Below are 21,959 nucleotides of genomic sequence, written 5' to 3' on the forward strand. Positions count from 1 at the left end.
TAGAAAGATGGTAATGATAACCCTGTATATGAGATAACAGAGATATTTTTAAATATTGTGCAATATCAAAGAAACTTCTTAGGCTGTAATAAAAATTGTAGCAAATTTGGATGAAACTTTGAAATTTTTAATTATTATGATACAATTTAAGTAATATTATTTTTCTTCTAAGTAATTTAAATATATATCAAAAAGGAAAAAAAATTCCCATAATATTTCTACTTCTAAATTGATGACATTGTACTTGAATCCATCTTTTTTTTTTTTTTCTGGTTAACAATTTATTTTATTTTATTTTTTTCTTTAAATCTTTAAAAAAGTTTCAATTTTTTAAATTTTAATTAGAGGCTAATTCAGTTCAGTTCAGTTCAGTTCAGTCGCTCAGTCGTGTCCGACTCTCCGCGACCCCATGAATCACAGCACGCCAGGCCTCCCTGTCCATCACCAACCCCCGGAGTACACTCAAACTCATGTCCACAGAGTCGGTGATGCCATCCAGCCATCTCATTCTCCGTCGTCCCCTTCTCCTCCCGCCCCCAACCTTTCCCAGCATCAGAGTCTTTTCCAGTGAGTCAACTCGTCTCATGAGGTGGCCAAAGTATTGGAGTTTCAGCTTTAGCATCAGTCCCTCCAATGAACATCCAGGATTGATCTCCTTTAGAATGGACTGGTTGGATCTCCTTGCAGTATAAGGGACTCTCAAGAGTCTTCTCCAACACCACAGTTCAAAAGCATCGATTCTTCGGCGATCAGCTTTCTTCACAGTCCAACTCTCACATCCATACATGACCACGGGAAAAACCATTGCCTTGACTAGACGGACCTTGGTCGGCAAAGTAATGTCTCTGCTTTTTAATATACTATCAAGGTTGGTCATAACTTTCCTTCCAAGGAGCAAGCGTCTTTTAATTTCATGGCTGCAATCAGCAAATTACTTGACAATATTGCATTGGTTTGCCATACATTGACATGAATCCACCATGTGTGTACATGTGTTCCCCATCTTGAACTCCCTTCCCAATTCCCTCCCCATATCATCCCTCTGGGTCATCCCAGTGCACCAGGCCCGAACACCCTGTCTCATGCATCTAACCTAGACTGGAGATTCATTTCACATATGATAATATACATGTTTCAATGCCATTCTCCCAAATCATCCCACCCTCGACTTCGCCCACAGAGTCCAAAAGACTGTTCTATACATCTGTGTCTCTTTTGCTGTCTCGCATACAGTGTTATCATTACCATCTTTCTACTGTGGGCAGGAATCCCTTAGAAGAAATGGAGTAGCCATCATGGTCAACAAAAGAGTCCGAAATGCAGTACTTGGATGCAATCATAAAAATGACAGAATGATCTCTGTTCATTTCCAAGGCAAACCATTCAATATGACAGTAATCCAAGCCTATGCCCCAAACAGTAATGCTGAAGAATCTGAAGTTGAATGGTTCTATGAAGACGTACAAGACCTTTTAGAACTAACACACAAAAAAGATGTCCTTTTCATTATAGGGGACTGGAATGCAAAAGTAGGAAGTCAAGAAACACCTGGAGTAACAGGAAAATTTGGCCTTGGAGCACGAAATGAAGCAGGGCAAAGGCTAATAGAGTTTTGCCAAGAGAACGCACTGGTCATAGCAAACACCTTCTTCCAACAACACAAGAGAAGACTCTACACATGGACATCACCAGATTGTCAACACCAAAATCAGATTGATTATATTCTTTGCAGCCAAAGATAGAGAAGATCTCTACAGATAACAAAAACAAGACCAGGAGCTGACTGTGGCTCAGATCATGAACTCCTTATTGCCAAATTCAGACTTAAGTTGAAGAAAGTAGGGAAAACCACTAGACCATTCAGATAAGACCTAAATCAAATCCCTTCTGATTATACAGTGAAAGAAAGAAATAGATTAAAGGGACTAGATCTGATAGATAGAGTGCCTGATGAACTCTGGACGGAGGTTCGTGACATTGTACAGGAGACAGGAACAAAGACCATCCCCATGGAAAAGAAATGCAAAAAAACAAAATGGCTGTCTGAGGAGGCTTTACAAATAGCTGGATCATGGAGAAAGCAAGAGAGTTCCAGAAAAATATCTATTTCTGCTTCATTGACTATGCCAAAGCCTTTGACTGTGTGGATCACAGTAAACTGTGGAAAATTCTGAAAGAGATGGGAATACCAGACCACCTGACCTGCCTCTTGAGAAACCTGTATGCAGGTAAGGAGGCAACAGTCAGAACTGTACATGGAACAACAGACTGGTTCAAAATAGGGAAAGGAGTACGTCAAGGCTGTATATTGTCACCCTGCTTATTTAACTTATATGCAGAGTCCATCATGAGGAACGCTGGGCTGGAAGAAGCACAAGCTGGAATCAAGATTGCTGGGAGAAATATCAATAACCTCAGATATGCAGATGACACTACCCTTATGGCAGAAAGTGAAGAGGAACTCAAAAGCCTCTTGATGAAAATGAAAGAGGAGAATGAAAAGGTTGGCTTGAAGCTCAACATTCAGAAAACAAAGATCATAGCATCTGGTCCCATCACTTCATGGGAAATAGATGGAAAAACAGTGGAAACAGTGTCAGACTTTATTTTGGGGGGCTCCAAAATCACTGCGGATGCTGATTGCAGCCATGAAATTAAAAAACGCCTCTCCTTGGAAGGAAAGTTATGACCAACCTTGATAGTATATTAAAATGCAGAGACATTACTTTGCCAACCAATGTCCATCCAGTCAAGGCTATGTTTTTTCCCATGGTCATGTATGGATGTGAGAGTTGGACTGTGAAGAAAGCTGATCGCCAAAGAATTGATGCTTTTGAAGTGTGGTGCTGGAGAAGACTCTTGAGAGTCCCTTGGACTGCAAGGAGATCCAACCAGTCCATTCTAAAGGAGATCAGTCCTGGGTGTTCATTGGAAGGACTGATGCTAAAGCTGAAACTGCAATACTTTGGCCACCTCATGCGACAAGTTGACCCACTGAAAAAGACTCTGATGCTGGGAGGGATTGGGGGTGGGAGGACAAAGGGACGACAGAGAATGAGATGGCTGGATGGCATCACCGACTCTGTGGACATGGGTTTGAGTGAACTCCAGAAGTTGGTGATGGACAGGGAGGCCTGGCATGCTGTGATTCATGGTGTCGCGGAGAGTCGGACACGACTGAGCGACTGAAATGAACTGAACTGAACTGAGCTGTGAACAGAAGAGAAGCGAAAAGCAAAGGAGAAACGGAAAGATATAAGCATTTGAATGCAGAGTTTCAAAGAATACCAAGGAGAGGTAAGAAAGCCTTCCTCAGCGATCAATGCAAAGAAATAGAGGAAAACAACAGAATAGGAAAGACAAGAGTTCTCTTCAAGAAAATTAGAGATATCAAAGGAACATTTCATGCAAAGATGGTCTGATCAAGGACAGAAATGGTATAGACCTAAAAGAAGCAGAGATATTAAGAAGAGGTGGCAAGAATACACAGAAGAACTGTACAAAAAAGATCTTCACGATCAAGATGATCACGATGGCGTGATCACTCACCTGGAGGCAGACATCTTGGAATGTGAAGTCAAGTAGGCCTTAGAGAGCATCCCTATGAACAAAGATAGTGGAGGAGATGGAATTCCAATTGAGCTATTTCAAATCCTGAAAGATGATGCTTTGAAAGTGCTGCACTCAATATGCCAGCGAATTTGGAAAATTCAGCAGTGGCCACAGGACTGGAAAAGGTCAGTCTTCATTCCAATCCCAAAGAAAGGCAATGCCAAAGAATGCTCAAACTACCGCACAATTGCACTCATCTCACACGCTACTAAAGTCATGCTCAAAATTCTCCAAGTCAGGCTTCAGCAATATGTGAACCGTGAACTTCCAGATGTTCAAGCAGGTTTTAGAAAAGGCAGAGGCACCAGAGATCAAATTGCCAACATCCACTGGATCATGGAGAAAGCAAGAGAGTTCCAGAACAACATGTATTTCTGCTTCATTGAATATGCTGAAGCTTTTGACTGTGTGGATCACAATAAACTGTGGAAAATTCTGAAAGAGATGGGAATACCAGATCACCTGACCTGCCTCTTGAGAAATCTGTATGCAGGTCAGGAAGCAGCAGTTAGAACTGGTCATGGAACAACAGCCTGGTTCCCAATAAGAAAAGGAGTGCGTCAAAGGTGTATATTGTCACCCTGCTTATTTAACTTATATGTAGAGTACATCATGAGGAACGCTGGGCTGGAAGAAGCACAAGCTGGAATCAAGATTACTGGGAGAAATATCGATAGCCTCAGATATGCAGATGACACCACCCTTATGGCAGAAAGTGAAGAGGAACTAAAAAGCCTCTTGATGAAAGTGAAAGAGGAGAGTGAAAAGGTTGGCTTGAAGCTCAACATTCAGAAAACAAAGATCATGGCATCTGGTCCCATCACTTCATGAGAAATAGATGAGGAAACAGTGGAAGCAGTGTCAGACTTTATATTTTTTGGCTCCAAAATCACTGCAGATGCTGATTGCAGCCATGAAATTAAAAGACACTTACTCCTTGGAAGGAAAGCGATGACCAACCTAGATACCATCTTAAAAAGGAGAGAAATTACTTTGCCAACCAAGGTCCTTCTAGTCAAGGCTATGGTTTTTCCCATGGTCATGTATGGATGTGAGAGTTGCACTGTGACGAAAACTGATCGCCAATGAATTGATGCTTTTGAACTGTGGTGTTGGAGAAGACTCTTGAGAGTCCCTTGGACTGTAAGTAGATCCAACCAGTTCATTCTAGAGGAGATAAATCCTGGGTGTTCATTGTAAGGACTGATGCTGAAACTGAAAGTCCAACAGTTTGGCCACTTCATGGGACGAGTTGACTCACCGGAAAAGACTCTGATGCTGGGAGGGATTGGGGGCAGGAGGAGAAGGGGACGACAGAGAATGAGATGGCTGTATGGCATCACCGACTCTGTGGACATGAGTTTGAGTTAACTCCTGGAATTGGTGATGGACAGGTTGGCCTGGTGTGCTGTGATTCATGGCGTCACAGAGAGTCGGACACGACTGAGTGACTGAATTGAACTGAACTGAAATTCCATATTTTTGCGTTTGTATACTGTTCTGATGTTTTTCTTTCTGGCTTACTTCACTCTGTATAGTAGGCTCCAGTTTCATCCACCTCATTAGAACTGATACAAATATATTCTTTTTAATTGCTGAGTAATACTCCATTGTGTTTATGCACCACAGCTTTCTTATCCCTTCATCTGCTGATGGACATCTAAGTTGCTTCCATATCCTGGCTATTATAAACAGTGTTGTGATGAACATCGGGGTACACGTGTCCCTTTCAATTCTGGTTTCCTCGATGTGTATGCCCAGAAGTGGGGTTGCTGGGTCATATGGCAGATCTATTTCTAGTTTTTTAAGGAATCTCCACACTGTTCTCCATAGTGGCTGTACTAGTTTGCATTCCCACCAACAGTGTAAGAGTCTTCCCTTTTCTCAAGCACACACGGAATCCATCTTTCTTAAATGTTATATATGCTGAAAAAGATACAAGTTAATGTAGGAAAGATAGGATGAAGGATGATAATATAATTTGTATGATCCATTGAAACCTGAGAGTCTATGACTATATTATTTCAATCTCACCTATGAACATGTCTGACATAGGTCCATAGCCAGGGCCCCAGACAGCTATTAGTTCACTGAGAAAGAGGCAACAATGTAAGATTTAAACCTGCCGTCTAGCTCAGTTACAGTGAATGTCTTTGTTGACTTTTAAGTGGTACCTTTGGAGGAAATTAAAATAATCACATGGCCTGTTTGTGGGCACATTCTCTAAAGCTTCTCAGTTGCAGCTAATAGAACCTCAGGGGTATTTCAGCATATTAGCAGACTTTGCCAGAAAATCAGTTGTTTCCTTAAATTACCTGAACAGCAGAGGAGAACTTTCTTTATCATGCATCTTTAATTTTAACCTCTTTCTTGAGTTTACATGAAGACAAAACACTATGAAAAGAGTGGAAAAAAGAAAAAGAAATATTGATTTCTTATGAATTCAGGTATTTGAAAACATATGAGTTTATTATGATGTCTGAGTATTTAGTATTGATGACTGGATGGCATCACCGACTCTGTGGACATGAGTTTGAGTGAACTCCGGGAGTTGGTGATGGACAGGGAGGCCTGGCGTGCTGTGATTCCTGGGGTCGCGGAGAGTCGGACATGAACTGAACTGAACTGAACTGAAACTAAATATTTAGGTGGATAACTAATTGATATCTAAACTTTATTATAGTTATTTGTGGTTTAACTTACATATGCAAATCATGATTTTAGCATATTGTTTTCATATATTAAGTGGTAACTATGAGTCTTGTTATAATAATGGCACTTCAAACAAGATGAAATTCACAGTACTTCTTAAAGTAGTTGTTTATTATGCCAGTTGTAGAATTAGATGAACATGATAATTGTGAAAGCAATTATATTATTTACCTGTACATAGAGATGGTAAAATGCACTTATTTCAGTCACTTTCAGTGAATAATACTCATATGGAATTTTTTTAAAAAGACAATATTATTCACAATTTATAACAAGAAAATTTTAAAAATGGAATAAGAATGTCATTTGTTAAGGAGAAGAAGCCAGGCCACTAAATCCTAGGCCAGGAACTGATCTTTAAGTTATTGTTTTGCAACTAAAGAAGAATGACACATATATTGCCACCAACTGTAAAGCCCATTACAATTATCTACTAAAATAAATAAATATCAATATTGAAATTATTTGATAAATAAATGTAATTCAATTCAACTCAGAAATATTCATATATAGACCCACACTCACACACCATGTTCAGATAGTCTGAATGAAAAATTAAAACTATCTAAAGTTTCCCAGGTGACTCAGTCATAAAGAATCTGTCTGCAGTGCAGGAGCTTCAGGAGACAGCAGAGGTTTTCTATCCCTGGGTCAGGAAGATGCCCTGGAGGAGGAGATGCCTAACCACTCCAGTATTCCTCCTGGGATAATCACATGGACAGAGAAGCCTGGCAGGCTATAGTCTATGGAGTCTCAAAACAGCAGACACGACTGAGCCACTGAGCCCACAAACAAAGAATTATAAGAGATACAAATTTTGTTGAGATGTCATTGTAAAAATGTCTTGAACTCTTCTTTCAACTCTGGAATGAAAGCTAGTGTCAGAAAAGAGAATTAGCATGGACTTACAAAGTTATCATTCTCAACTTCATAAAAGGTGGAAATCCATTTATAATGACTCAAGTGATCATCCAATGTCTACCTAATTAACTACAGTGCTGAGTAGAGAGGTTGCTTTAGAATCCCTCAGTTCAGTTCACTCGCTCAGTCGTGTCTGACTCTGCTACCCTATGGACTGCAGCATACCAGGCCTCCCTGTCCATTACCAACTCCCAGAGTTTACCCAAACTCATGTCCATTGAGTCGGTGATGCCATCCAGCCATCTCATCCTCTGTCGTCCCCTTCTCCTCCTGCCTTCAATCTTTCCCAGCACCTTTCCCCTACACCTATTCCCAACACCTATCCCCTACACCTTTCCCCTACACCTATCTAGTCAAACTCCCCAAGCACTAGAGAAGTATACAATGGAAAGAGAATGGAGTTAGGCCTAACTCAATGAAGGCTGGTCATAAAAATAGTTTTTTCAATCAAGGAATTCATGGAACTATACTGGTAAAATGTGTTTCCAGAATACAACTCCAAGGACAGAGTGGTTTAAAACATTGGAGAGACAGTAACACAGATTCTCAAACTTGAAGGGTAAATCAAAGGTGATTTACATATTATATAATCTTTCTGGTCCTCCATCTTTTCGGTATGTTAAGAAAGCTAAATTTTAATTTTATCATGCCATTGTGACCATTTGATATCACTTCAAATTTTTCACAACAGCTTAAATACTGTACAATTAATTTTCATAATCACTGATAATTTTTCCCAAGATAACAAGAAATTCAGTATAATTTTAAATATTAGTTATCTTCTTCCTAATTTATATTCCACTAGTAAGACATAGCTTTCTGAGAACCAACTGCTTCTATATGTAGGCACATTATAGAGGTATGTAAATGCTATAGAATGTTTTCCAATTACTAGAAAACAAGAGAGATTCCAATAACATGCTCTCTTTTCTCTGAGATTCTTTGAAATTATTGAGGAAGAATAAAATTTGAATTTAGAAGAATGATGATCTGAATACAACCCTGTCTCTGATAATATGTAGATTATTTAGCTCTTTTGAACTTTATTCCTCCTCATCAGTGAAATGGAACAATCATAATTATACCTACCTTGGAGAATTGCTGTTAGTGTCAGTAAGAAATATAGGAAGGGCTTTGTAGTAATAAAATATGAAAAAGTAAAGATGCGATGTGAAGAATGTGAAGAGCTGACTCACTAGAGAAGACTCTGATGCTGGGAAAGACTGAAGACAGGAGGAGAAGGGGACATCAGAGGATGAAATGGTTGGATGGAATCACTGATTTGATGGACATGAGTTTGAGTAGGCTCCAGGAGCTGGTGATGGACAGGGAAGCCTATCATGCTGCTGTCCATGGAGTCACAAAAAATTGGACACGACTGATTGACTGAACAATAGCAACAAATAAATTCATTACAAATTCCTAAATATGCAATGTTAAAAATGGCAAATAGATGGGGAAACAGTGGAAGCAGTGTCAGACTTTATTTTGGGGGGCTCCAAAATCACTGCAGATGCTGACTGCAGCCATGAAATTAAAAGACACTTACTCCTTGAAAGGAAAGTTATGACCAACCTAGATAGCATATTAAAAAGCAGAGACATTACTTTGTCAACAAAAGTCCATCTAGTCAAGGCTATGGATTTTCCAGTGGTCATGTATGGAGGTGAGAGTTGGACTGTGAAGAAAGCTGATCGCTGAAGAATTGATGCTTTTGAACTGTGGTGTTGGAGAAGATTCTTGAGAGTCCCTTGGACGGCAAGGAGATCCAACCAGTCCATTCTAAAGGAGATTAGTCCTGGGTGTTCGTTGGAAGGACTGATGCTAAAGTTGAAACTCCAATACTTTGGCCACCTCATGCAAAGAGCTGACTCACTGGAAAAGACTCTGATGCTGGGATCGATTGGGGGAAGGAGGAGAAGGGGAGGACAGAGGATGCGATGGCTGGATGGCATCACTGACTCAATGGACATGAGTTTGAGTGAACTCCGGGAGTTGGTGATGGACAGAGAGGCCTGGCATGCTGTGATTCATGGGGTTGCAAAGAGTCAGACATGACTGATCGACTGAACTGAAAATGGTACATCAGAGTTTCCTTTTGACTGATTAATAATATCTTACTAGTTCTCCCATTAATCAGTGAACTAAACAAAATTTTTTTCTTGTATTTAATTTATATTTTGTGAAGCTCCTGATTTAAATTTTTAAAAAATTATTTTTCCTGGATAATACAGTCCTGCTGTTTTTAGAGAGAAAAGCTAAGACTCATAAAAGTATAGATATTCTTACCGTGTGTGGCTTATTTATTTATGTATTTTCAACTGCCCTGGGTCTTGCTTGCTGCACTCAGGGTTTCTGAGCCATGGCAAGTAGGGGCTATTCTTCTTTGTCATGTGACGGGGTTGCCTTGCTTTGGCTTCTCTTGTTGTGGAGCAGGGACTTAGACTTGTGGCTTCAGTGGTTGAGCAACTGGGCTCAGTGGTTGTGGCCTGCGGGAGAATCCTCCCCAACCTGGGATTGAACCTGCGTCCCCTACTTTGTTAGTCAAACTCTTAACCATTAAATGTCCAGGGAAGTCTCCCTGTGTATTACTTAACTAAAATTTTCCTGTTCTATTTTGTCTGGGATTATCTGTATATAACCTGTTTGTAGGAATCTCCTTTAAAATCTATTTAGAAGTGAAATAAAATGGTCTACTAACTCTTTCTCATCTGTGCCAATTTTCACATTGTCAAAACTATTATAAGTTTATCATCTGTATTAAAGAAAGTCAGAAATTAATTAAAGTACTAAAGAAACTAAGCCCAAGACGATGAGGACTTTGAAAATAAAGAAGCTTTCATTTGAGACCACAAAGAGCTTTTTACTCTTTTGTTTCCATAAAACAAAACAAAGACACATTTAGGAGGCAATTCCAAAAACAATATTGCTGCAATTTATATCAAAGAGTGTTTCTGCTAGGTTTTTCTCTAGGAGTATTATAGTGGCCGGTCTTAATTTAGGTCTTTAATCTACTTTAGGTGTATTTTATATATGATGTAAGGGAATTCAGTTGAAGAGGGAATCTTTTTTCCACTGTATATTCCTGTCTCCTGGAAACAGCCTTGAACAGCTTAGTAAATACAGTCACCCAGTACCATGCTCTGGCATTGCTGTGTGATCAAATCATGAAAGAAATAACTCTAGTTGAGCACTGAGTTTGACCAAGCAACATTTGTGAAAAGAGACATGGAATGTTGTAGTCAGAGAAGTTGACTCAGCATGTAAAGAATCCTCCTGCAATTCAGGAAACATGAAACAGTCAAGTTTGATCTCTGGGTCAAGAAGATTCCCTGAAGGAAGAAATGGCAAAACCCACTCCAGTATTCTTGCCTGGAAAAGTCCATGGACAGAGGAGTCTGACACTCTACCGTCCACAGGGTCGCAGAATCAGACACGACTGAGCACATGGCACATCAGTCTGCTTAGACAGTAAGAGAAGCTCTGATTAATAAAGACTGATGTAACAACGTAAGATGACCTGATGTCCTCTAGGTGCAGCGAGGAGCATTGCAAGTATCCCCAACTATCCAGAAAGTGCACATTAACCACTTCAATTTTATGAATAAGAAAAGGGAAGGGAGTTTTTGCTTAAAACAACAACAACAACAACTCTGTTACTATACTATTGTTGTGCTTTTGTAAAAGTGAAGTGACATAACTGCAAATTTCAAAAAGAAGCTTGTAGTGCTGAAATATAGTGCTATAGGTGAGACAAGACTACAACACGTTTGACGGCATCTTCTCAAGGGACATATTGAATCACTAAGACTGCAGATAATTTTCTCATCTATAGACCTACACATGCCACAGACCACTAAGGCTATTTAAGAACATAGACGACCATCATCAAAAAGTCTACAAGCAATAAATGCTGGAGAATGTGTGGAGAAAAGGAAACCCTCTTGCACACTCTTGGTGGGAATGCAAATTGATACAGTCACTATAGGGAAGAGTAAGGCGATTCCTTTAAAAACTAGGAACAAAGCTACCATATTACACAACAATCCCACACCAGGCATATACCCGAAGAACACCATAACTGAAAGACACAAGTACTCCAATGTTCATTGAAGCACTATGCATAATAGCTAGCACATAGAAGCAACCTAGATGTCCATTGATAGATGAATGGATAAGGAAGTTGTCGTACATACACACAATGGAACATTCAGTTCAGTTGAGTTCAGTTCAATCGCTCAACTGTGTGCGACCCTTTGTTACCCCATGAATCACAGCACGCCAGGCCTCCCTGTCCATCACCAACTCCCAGAGCTCACTCAAACTCATGTCCATCGAATCGGTGATGCCATCCAGCCATCTCATTCTCTGTTGTACCCTTCTCCTCCTGCCCCCAATCTCTCCCAGTTTCAGAGTCTTTTCCAGTGAGTCAACTCGTTGCATGAGGTGGCCAAAGTATTGGAGTGTTCTTCCAATGAATACCCAGGACTGATCTCTTTTACAATGTACTGGATGGATCTCTTTTCAGTCCAAGGGACTCTCAAGAGTCTTCTCCAACACCACAGTTCAAAAGCATCAATTCTTCTGTGATCCGCTTTCTTCACAGTCCAACTCTCAAATCCATACATGACCACTGGAAAATCCATAGCCTTGACTAGACGGACCTTTGTTGGCAAAGTAACGTCTCTGCTTTTTAATATGCTATCTAGGTTAGCCATAACTTTCCTTCCAAGGAGAAGCGGCTTTTAATTTCATGGCTGCAATCAGCATCCACAGTGATTCTGGAGCCCCAAAAATTGAAGTCTGACACTGTTTCCACTGTTTCTCCATCTATTTCCCATGAAATGATGGGACCAGATCCCATGATTTTAGTTTTCTGAATGTTGAGCTTTAAGCCAGCTTTTTCACTTTCCTCTTTCACTTTCATCAAGAGGCTTTTTAGTTCCTCTTCTTCACTTTCTGCCATAAGGGTGGTATCATCTGCATATCTGAGGTTATTGATATTTCTCCCAGAAATCTTGATTCCAGCTTGTGTTTCTTCCAGCCCAGCATTCCTCATGATGTACTCTGCATATAAGTTTAATAAGCAGGGTGACACTATACAGCCTTGATGTACTCCTTTTCCTATTTAGAACCCGTCTGTTGTTCCATGTCCAGTTCTAACTGTTGCTTCCTGACCTGCATACAGGTTTCTCAAGAGGCAGGTCAGGTGGTCTGGTATTCCCATCTCTTTCACAATTTTCCAATTTCTTGTGATCCACACAGTCAAAGGCTTTGTCATAGTCAATACAGCAGAAATAGATGTTTTTCTGGAACTCTCTTGCTTTTTCCATGATCCAGCGGATGTTGGCAATTTGATCTATGTTTCCTCTGCCTTTTCTAAAACCAGCTTGAATATTTGCATTGTCTATATAGAAATACATAATTTATATACATATCCAAATAAAACTAATGAAAATAATAAATCATTTTGTAAATACTGTCTACCAGGTTTGAGACATTTTGCTAATATTTTACACACATTTTCTCATTTAATCCTCAGTTTTGATGAGACATTTTATGACTGAGATAAAGCAAAATATAATTTGCTTAACAATATACTGTTTGTTGTCATAAAGCCTAGATTTGAATCCAAGAAGACAACTTTACAGCTGATATAAGATTTTATGTCTGAATTTCTCATGGAGCTAAATGGTTTATTCAATAAAATCCAAGATAATACCAAGTGATAGCAGTATACTTTGGAAGAGCCTCTGGGTCATCATTTTTAAAGAGAACTAGCACCCTGTGTTCCTCAGAAGACCTGTGCCCTGAGCATAGGCATCATCAAAAGACTATGTCTAATGTAGGACTTTAAAAAGGTTATTTCTAACAGTAAGTCTTCAAAACTTATCTGCATTCTTTGAAACATGAGTAGAGATGGAATTATCTGCTGTAGCACTTTCTCTGCATGAAAATGTCTATCCCATTGTAGATATGAAAATTATTGCTTTCTTGGAATGCTTCCAGAGAGAAGGGGTCAATCCCTTAACAAACTGTATTGGTTTCACCACCTCATCCCTGAGAAGATTATCAGCATCATCCCTAGCATAAACACCAACACCATCCCTGTGGACAAAGCTGCTCAGAAACAAATGGACTTGTATGCATATAGATAGATAGATTCTGTATGTGTGTGTGTGTGTGTGTGTGTGTGTAGTCAAACTTATTGCTTTCATTAAATAATTAGAATCATTAACTGATCAAAACAGAAAGATAGGCACCACATAAATTCTTTGCCAAAGATGATTAGTAGTAGAAAAGTAATGTTAAAGGAAATTAGTGGAACAGGAAAGCAGAAATATATATATATATGTAGTACATATACACACACATAAAACTGCATAAATAAAGGGAAATAAAAATTATCTCTAAAACTCTCCTTATACATATTAGATACTCCTGTACCTCCTTTTTCTAAGATGTGTCTTTGCAACTTAAACACACTCATTTATTCCTTTATCTCATGATCTGAACAGAGACCAAAATGTAGATACTTATGTTTTGGCAGTTTGCCAAAATAGGTTAATGTAAACCAAGCTAAAAATTGTTAATAACTCTGGAGCCTTCATTCTGAGGCTGTAGTTTGTTTATACAGACAAACTACAGGTGAATTATAGACACATTTCAAATATAATTGTCCCTGTATATAAATGATATCAAAATAGTAGTTTAAATTAATAACACCATGCTTAATACTAAAATAAGTTGTTAAAAACCACCTCAAACAGTCTTATTTCCCTCTGTGACCTCTAAAACTCAGTTACTTAATGGTTCCTGTATGTAGAAGGCAGAGATTGTTCAAGTAAAAATTTTACAATCATATCAGGGTAACCTAAAGTATGACTCCATCCAGCATGTACTGACAAGAACTTCACTGTATGAAAAAGCTAGAAATCATGACACATTAGAGTTTCAGCTTCGCAAATCCAAGCATTAGTCAAGTAAATTAGGATCACATTAACAGCAAAACAGTATGGATTTATTTTGATAGGGTCAAAGTCTCTAAGAATTTAAAATTATATGTATTTACACAGATATTCTGAATGTCTAAGCAGTTATGTAGGATACAAACCTTTGGGTGGCCAAGAAATTCAAATTTAATCTCAGTAGAAAAGGTTTTCCAAAAGATTGTCAAGTAAGCTGTTTACAAGATGATGGAACTCTGCCTGTCACTTACCTATATTTGAGTCTTATTTGTAAACAGTGTGCACTCCACACCTTAAGAAATACATCATTATTGAAATGTTCCCCTTTGGGCAATAGACCTGGGCTGAAAGAGTACAGAGTACCATTTTCAAATGGCACGGGATTTCAAAACATGTAGACTTGCATAATTTCAACTGCATCCCTTTGAGGCTGTGTCTCTACTGACTCAGTGTTTCTACTGATGCACTAATCACTGTACCAGTGAATTTCCATCCACCCCTGCAATGATCCACTTTTTCCAGGGGCAGAGCTTCACTGGAATCTGGTCAAGCTTACTCTCCACAGACAGAAACCCAGATTGTGGTATTAGTCATTCAGTTATTTGTTCAACAAGTAAACTGTTTTCTTGCATAGAAAATGGCCATGTGATGCTTCACTGTGTGGTAACACAGATGAAGAAATGTCAGTAGAATTTCTTGGCCAACTAGCTAGTACCAGGACTGAATTCTTCTATCACCTAATCTGGTGAATACTACTCTTTCAAGACTCAGTTCAGTTCAGTTCAGTTCAGTCGCTCAGTCGTGTCCGACTCTCCGCGACCCCATGAATCACAGCACGCCAGGCCTCCCTGTCCATCACCAACCCCCGGAGTACACTCAAACTCATGTCCACAGAGTCGGTGATGCCATCCAGCCATCTCATTCTCCGTCGTCCCCTTCTCCTCCCGCCCCCAACCTTTCCCAGCATCACAGTCTTTTCCAGTGAGTCAACTCGTCGCATGAGGTGGCCAAAGTATTGCAGTTTCAGCTTTAGCATCAGTCCCTCCAATGAACATCCAGGGTTGATCTCCTTTAGAATGGACTGGTTGGATCTCCTTGCAGTATGATGAAAGTGAAAGAGGAGAGTGAAAAGGTTGGCTTGAAGCTCAACATTCAGAAAACAAAGATCATGGCATCTGGTCCCATCACTTCATGGGAAATAGATGGAAAAACAGTGGAAACAGTGTCAGACTTTATTTTTTGGGCTCCAAAATCACTGCAGATGCTGATTGCAGCCATGAAATTAAAAGACGCTTGCTCCTTGGAAGGAAAGTTATGACCAACCTTGATAGTATATTAAAAAGCAGAGACATTACTTTGCCAACCAAGGTCCGTCTAGTCAAGGCAATGGTTTTTCCCGTGGTCATGTATGGATATGAGAGTTGGACTGTGAAGAAGGCTGATCACCGAAGAATCGATGCTTTTGAACTGTGGTGTTAGAGAAGACTCTTTCAAGACTACTATTACAAAAATGTCATATCAAACTGCGAGACTGTGGCCACTATAACTGATTTGAAAATATTCCTGAGCTAGAAATAGAAGAACTAAATTCTCTCTCAATGCATGATGATTAGCATTATCAAGTGACAAGCTTTCAATTTAGAAATGCTTAGAGTAATAGCCTTCTAGCCTTCATTCTTTTCCTAACTTCAGTTGTAGTAAATATCAGTTTGCAACACCATTCACAGATTACAACCAGCTCAGTAACATAGCTGACCACACAGTCTGGGAAGACTCCTGAGAAGAAAGCATCTCTCAGTTTTACTGATGTGATCTTCACAGGTGATAGACCAACGTCTGTGCTTGGATGACCTTAACTAACAGTCTAGTTACGCCATGTTTTTAACCTAACAATTTAGACATGAATTAGGGCAGTATTCCTCAACTTTTTTTCATTATTGCCACATGGAGATGTTTTTGGACATTCTGTCCCCTTGACCATCTGTCCTTCAAAAGTAGTAATGCCACAGATATATTACCCATTTATGTGTGTTATGTGTAAAAACAGTAAGTAATCTTTATACTCACATAAACTACTTTTATTGGGAGACATATTGTCCCGATTCCTAATGCATGTTTTTAAATAGTATAAAACTTTTTAGTTTTAGTTTTCCTTTTAGTTTTCCTAAAAGGAAGAGACTTAATGTGGCTTTTTAAGCTCAGGCAAAACTGAAATTCTAGCTGTGTTTCAAACAGCTACACAAATCTCTATCCAATTCTTCTCTCCTGTACCATGTCTTATAAAATGTCTCTCATACCACTAACAAAACTATATTTTTAGTTTAGTTGCTCCCTTGTTTATTATCCATTTATTTCCCCACTGGAATTTAAGTTCCTCAAAAGCACAATTCTTGTCTCTATTGTTCAGTGTTATATACCCAGTTCCCATAACTGCTTGGCCCACTGTATGCACTGACCTGTATTTTGTGATAAATTAAATAAGTGAAAATCTCCTAAATTTAATTGACCATGAATTCACATGTTTTTCCCAGTAATTAATGTTACCATATGTGATAACAATGGGAAAATACCTATGGAAAAAGGATATATTTAGGTCTTCACGGTGCTCTACATTTGCCCAAAGTATCAATTTCCTCAATGATTAGGTTGTTCTGATTTTCCTCTAAATGTGTTTTTTACCCAAGGTTCATTTTCTTTGAAATTCGAACATATCGATTTTGCTTCTTGAGCCTGTTTCATCCCACTTTTCCTGATGCCCACAAAGAGTAAAATTGTGCAGAAAAAGATCATTGGATGACTTTTTCCTGGGACACAAGAGGAATCAAGAAAGTGTATGTAATCTGGGAAATGGGGTCAACAGAGTGTTAAGGGGAGAAAATGCCACCCTCCAAAACCAATGAAATAATGTCTCATTGACAAGGTGGTCAATGATCAGATCCATGTTTAGTATGTTCACTTCATGATATCAAGTATTATTGTTATTGTGAGGTACAGAGGAAGCTGAGTCTAAAAGACTTGATACTGCTGCTTAACTCTATTGGGTCTAATTTTCTTGATAAAGTAGGTATAAACACCTGTAATAAAATTTGTTGGTACAATAATGGATTTGAAGTATGTAAAAAGCCTAGTAAAATGCATTCCTCATAGTGGCCTCAATCAATAAGCTCATTCCTCTCACTTAATGCCTAATATTAATGTTTTCACTGAATTAAGAGGCCATATTAAACCAAACTATCCTTACACAACATATCCAAACACTATTTATGTATTTATGTCTTTAAGATTTAAGACACATATACTCACTGTCTCATTTTTTAAATTATCATAAATAATCAGGTTGATTCTCAGGAGAGATTCTTGGTGATGAGTGCCAGTTCAGTTCAGTTCAGTCGCTCAGTCATGTCCAACTCTTTGTGACCCCATGACTCACAGCACGCCAGGCCTCCCTGTCCATCACCAACTCCCGGAGTTCACTCAAACTCATGTGCATAGAGTCGGTGATGCCATCCAGCCATCTCATTTTCTGTCGTCCCCTTGTCCTCCTGCCGCCAATCCCTCCCAGCTTCAGAGTCTTTCCCAGTGAGTCAACTCGTCGCATAAGATGGCCAAAGTATTGGAGTTTCAGCTTTAGCATCAGTCCTTCCAATGAATACCCAGAACTGATCTCCTTTAGAATGGACTTGTTAGATCTCCTTGCAGTCCAAGGGACTCTCAAGAGTCTTCTCCAGCACCACAGTTCAAAAGCATCAATTCTTCGGCGATCAGCTTTCTTCACAGTCCAACTCTCATATCCATACATGACCACGGGAAAAACCATAGCCTTGACTAGACGGACCTTTGTTGGCAAAGTAATGTCTCTGCTTTTTAATATACTATCTAGGTTGGTCATAACTTTCCTTCCAAGGAGTAAGCATCTTTTAATTTCATGGTTGCAATCAGCATCTGCAGTGATTTTGGAGCCCAAAAATTGAAGTCTGACACTGTTTCCACTGTTTCCCCATCTATTTCCCATGAAGTGATGGGGACCAGATGCCATGATCTTTGTTTTCTGAATGTTGAGCTTTAAGCCAACATTTTCACTCTCCTCTTTCACTTTCATCAAGAGGCCTTTGAGTTCCTCTTCACTTTCTGCCAAAGTGTGGTGTCATCTGCATATCTGATGTTATTGATATTTCTCCCAGCAATCTTGATTCCAGATTGTGCTTCTTCCAGCCCAGTGTTCCTCATGATGTACTCTGCATATAAGTTACATAAGTAGGGTGACAATATACAACCTTGACGTACTCCTTTTCCTGTTTGGAACCACTCTGTTATTCCATGTCCAGTTCTAACTGTTGTTTCCTGACCTGCATACAGGTTTCTCAAGAGGCGGGTCAGGTGGTCTGGTATTCTCATCTCTGTCAAAATTTTCCATGGTTTCTTGTGATCCACACAGTCAAAGGCTTTGGCATAGTCAATGAAGGAGAAATAGATGTTTTTCTGGAACTCTCTTGCTTTCTCCATGATCCAGTGAATATCGGCAATTTGATCTCTGGTGCCTCTGCTTTTTCTAAAACCTGCTTGAACATCTGGAAGTTCACGGTTCACATATTGCTGAAGCCTGGCTTGGAAAATTTTGAGCATGACTTTACTAGCATGTGAGATGCGAGACGCTGGGGCCAGCAGCTCCGGCGCAACCAACCATGCACAGAAGCATGGCCAAGAAGAGCTACCCCATGCCCGAGGTCGGGGCAGTGGTGAAGAGGAGCTACCCTACACTCGAGGTCTGGGGCGATGGCCGAGAGGAGCTACCCCGCATCCAAGAGGTGGTGGCTGCACGGGCACAGGAGGGCTGAGAGGAGCTACTCCACGTTCAAGGTCAGGAGGGGCGGCCTTGAGGAGATACCCCTTGTCCAAGGTAAGTTGCAGCAGCTGCGCTTTGCTGGAGCAGCTGTGAAGAGATATCCCACAACCAAGATAAGAGAAACCCAAATAAGATGGTAGGTATTGCGAGGGGGCATGAGAGGGCAGACACACTGAAATCATAATCACAGAAAACTAGTCGATGAGTGCCAAGGAGCATCTAAACGAGCTTTACACTTACTGACAAATCAGCATACTCTGTCCAGTGAGACTATCAGACTGCCTTGCATTTTCTCCTTCAGTTCTGACACCTTCCACATCTCTCATGATGCCCCATTAATCTTCTCACTTCCCCACTGGGCCCTTGTTATAGGCTCTAAAACGCACGCGTTGACCTTTGTTTCCCTCTTCAACTCCTCTTTTTGTCTTAGACTAAAAGCGACATTTACTCAGGGTGCTGTCTTTACTCCTAGGTGCTCATAGGTAACTCTCCTCTCCTCCCTAATAGTCACTAAACAAAATGACCCATGTAACAGCTAGTCTAGATTTTCTTGATATGCTTCATTCTCACCTGCAATTGTAAATAATCATTTTAATAGGTTAGGTGCTGATTATTCCATCTTCCAGGCCTAGACTTTGTGGGAAAAATTTCTGTTTCTCATCAATTTGAGACAGCCATGTACAACTTAGTAAACACGGTCTAAGCAGTTGGAACCTTGCTTGGGCATTACTGTATAGTCAAACTAAGAAAGAAATAGCTTCAGTTGACCACTGAGCTTGATAAAGTGATATCTGTGAGAACAAACAGGCACTGGAGTATTGTAGTCAGAGAAGCTCTGATTTATAAGATTTATGTAATAATGGGGAATGACCTGATAATTTCCCACATGCATAGAGGAGCATTGCAGGTATCCCCCACTTTGTGAAACTTCACCTTAGCCACATTGCTTTTATGAAGGCCAACATTAATTAACATTCGTATTCACTCCTGAAAGAAATCTAATGGGGATTTTTGCTTTTACAAAAATTAATAAATAAATCTGTTATTATGCTACCCATTTGCTGTGCTGCGATATATTGCTACATATGATATAAGGTGGCAGCAATATTTAAACCATCTTCTTGAAATAAAAAATGAATTATTAAGACTGCCGATAATTTCTTATCTATAGAGCTAAACATGCCATATGGCTGTGTTTCATTTCATAGAAATACTGAGTTTTAAAGACATGGGTTGGAAGTTTGTATATGAAATTTGTGAAAGAAATCTGCACCCCAATGTAATAACTCCTGACACACTTTATGAATGAAGCACTTGTGATGTGAGTAAATTAAGTTAGTAAACCTCTCTTAGCTTCAATTTGCTTCTCTGTAAAAGGTAGGCAATGATAAAGGAACAACTAGTACGTAGATGAATCATCTGAGGGGAACGTGCCTGATAGATACTAAAGGGGTCTTGAAATGTAAATATTTGTGTGTGTGTGTGTATACATATATATATAGCAGACCTGCAATAGCTTTGGATCCCAATTGTAGGCTGTTTGCTTAAATTTGGTAAAAATGTTAACCTTTCTTGCTTCAAACGGCTCATCAAGTCTTGATATGGAAAACGAGTACACTATATTCAAGAAAAACTGTGAGGCATTTAAGCAAATAAGATTAAGAGCAATTTCAGAAATTTTGGCTTAATATTTGTGCCACAAAATAAATCAAAGATAAATTATGACATTATTTTCTCCTTTGTGGGTGTTTCTCTAACTGACTTTGGTAAATTCATAGCACAGAAAAATAAATCAGCAGCAGTTCTTTCATATACCATCAGTCCTGTCTGTCCCCAGGTATCAATCTAAAAATCTGTATCCCTTATTGCTTGCACGACAGGCAAAGCAAACTTAAAAAGTTCTGAGGTCAAGATCTTATGGAAAAACAACTTTCATTCAAGTGGCGTAAAGAAAGAATCTTGTAAAGTAGCAATAAAACTGGAGAAAATCATAATCTACAACCACCAAACCAGGGGTTCATAGTTATTCTTTCCATTGCCAATTATGAATCTATGACCATAAATATTGAAGCCATGATAAGTACATTCAAATAATAGCCAGGACATGGAAGCAACCTAGATGTCCATCTGCAGACGAATGGATAAGAAAGCTTTGGTACATATACACAATGGAGTATTATTCAGCCATTAAAAAGAATACATTTGAATCAGTTCTAATGAGGTGGATGAAACTGGAGCCTATTATACAGAGTGAAGTAAGCCAGAAAGAAAAACACCAATACAGTATACTAACACATATATATGGAATTTAGAAAGATGCAAATGATAACCCTGTATACGAGACAGCAAAAGAGACACAGATGTATAGAACAGTCTTTGGGACTCTATGGGAGAAGGTGAGGGTGGGATGATTTGGGAGAATGGCATTGAAACACGTATGTTGTCATATGTGAAACGAATCACTAGTTCAGGGTCGATGTATGTTATAGGATGCTCGGGGCTGACATGCGGGGATGACCCAGAGGGAGGATAAAGGGAGGAGGGAGGTGGGAGGTGGGTTCAGGAGGGGGAACTTATGTAAACCCAGGGCAAATTCATATCAATGTATGGCAAAACCAACCAATATAATATTGTAAAATAATTTGCCTCCAATAAAAAATAAATTAACTACATAAAAAAAAAGTATTTAAAAAGGAAAAAAAAATTTATCAAAATGCCTATTAAATGCCTAGCCATTTGAAATAATCAACAAATGCTAGTTTCTAGGTTCTTTAATGTTTCTGTCAGTGATCTTCAATTTCTTTTTTTCTCACAGTTTACGACAGGTATAACCCTTTGTATGGGCTTTCTCAGTGGCTCGGTGGTAGGGGCTACCGTTCATATGTCGCAAAAAGTTGGATATG

The sequence above is a fragment of the Moschus berezovskii genome, chromosome 7 (assembly GCF_049115385.1).
Source record: "Moschus berezovskii isolate FMDL1 chromosome 7, NW_MosBer_1.0, whole genome shotgun sequence".
In the NCBI taxonomy this organism is placed as follows: Eukaryota; Metazoa; Chordata; class Mammalia; order Artiodactyla; family Moschidae; genus Moschus; species Moschus berezovskii.